This window comes from Mytilus californianus, unplaced genomic scaffold (genome assembly GCF_021869535.1).
Source record: "Mytilus californianus isolate M0D057914Y unplaced genomic scaffold, xbMytCali1.0.p SCAF_13, whole genome shotgun sequence".
NCBI lineage: Eukaryota > Metazoa > Mollusca > Bivalvia > Mytilida > Mytilidae > Mytilus > Mytilus californianus.
This window is the reverse complement of record NW_026262615.1, coordinates 29,837,501-29,838,637: the sequence shown is the minus strand read 5'-3', so window position 1 is coordinate 29,838,637 and position 1,137 is coordinate 29,837,501.

The window sequence follows — 1,137 nt, the reverse complement described above, 5'->3', positions numbered from 1 at the left end:
TTGATTTACATTTGCTAGCCATTCTTGTCTAAACTGATATTTTAACTTTTGTTCAATGCTCAACACAATCCATTTTTTTGAGATACAATCTTGATTTTGCCATGTGTTTGACATTCCACAATTATCAAAAATACTTTTGATACATAACAACCATTTGTTTTTAATTCCATACTTATTAAAATTAATATATATTAATTTATATAACATTGAAGAAATCTTGTTATCAAGTGTGTTATCAAGAAGGTGACACCAAAAGCTTATCATCCGTAATTTAACGTATAAAGAAATAGGATATCTTCCCAATTCCCCGTAAACCATAAAATTTTGAGTCGATCTTTTAAACCGTAAAACACGTTTACAAAAACTCAAATGTACCCTTTCCAAAATGTCAAGATTTTCGTATCCCCAGATTTCGGCCCCATATAAAAGTATAGGTAAAACAGCTTTATCAAACATATCGAGCTGGCATTCTATAGATAGATGGTTAGATCTACACTTCTTAATAACACAATACATAGCTTTAGTAGCTTGATCTTTACGATATTTTCTAGTTGCAAAAAAAAGAAGCATTTCTAGAGAATATAACACCAAGGTATTTATAGTTCTTAACAATTGCTATTTCTTCGTTATTAATATAAAACTTCAAATTATTCTGTGGTCTACCTATTGAAAATATTGTTACCTTTGTCTTGTTCACATTAATTTTAAGTTTGCACTTTTCACAATATTGAGAAAAACTATTTAAAAGTAATTGCAAATCTGTGCTTGTCTCAGCGAGTAAAATCGAATCGTCAGCATACAATAAGACAAATATCTTAAAATAAATATCCAGTTCATCTTTTATATCAAAAGTAATTGAATGTATACCTTTCAAATCACTCTTTTCTAAAAATTCATGAAGATCATTTAAGTATAAAGAAAATAATAAAGGAAAAAGATTTTCTCCTTGGCGGACTCCAATATCACTTACAAACATGTCAGATGCTTCATTATTATGTACAACTCTTGATTTAACATCTTTATACAAATTTTCTACAATTCTAAGAAATTTACCAGTTATCTTATTTAAAACAAGCTTATACAGAATTGAGTTTCTTTCAACGAAGTCGAAGGCTTTTTCAAAGTCAACGAATACAC